This window comes from Nannochloropsis gaditana, assembly GCF_000240725.1.
Source record: "Nannochloropsis gaditana CCMP526 unplaced genomic scaffold scaffold284, whole genome shotgun sequence".
Classification (NCBI taxonomy): Eukaryota; class Eustigmatophyceae; order Eustigmatales; family Monodopsidaceae; genus Microchloropsis; species Microchloropsis gaditana.
The window spans coordinates 20436-20784 of record NW_005803669.1 but is presented as its reverse complement, the minus strand read 5'-3'; positions in this window follow the sequence as shown (position 1 = coordinate 20784).

The window sequence follows — 349 nt, the reverse complement described above, 5'->3', positions numbered from 1 at the left end:
CGTGCGATCATCTCGTCAGGCTTGTGTCAGGACGGGGGGGGGGGTGTCGGGGGGGGCGTCTACACATACCCCACATGTCGCATCGAGCCGCACTAGCCCCGTCCGCTTTCGTATTTCCCCCCACCACTGTGCACCAGACTCCCCCAAAAGGATAAAATACCTCGTCAAGCGTGCACACACGACAGCGTACAGTGAGCACGCACCCTGTGGCCTTGGTCCGTGCGGGCTTTCATTCCCTCCCAACCCCAACCTTCCTCCCTCGCAGCTTTCCGTCCGCTGCCTACACAGCAGGTGCCACCACTTTCTTCGCCTTCACGCACGCTTTGTACCACCCCGCGTCGCGTCCTGG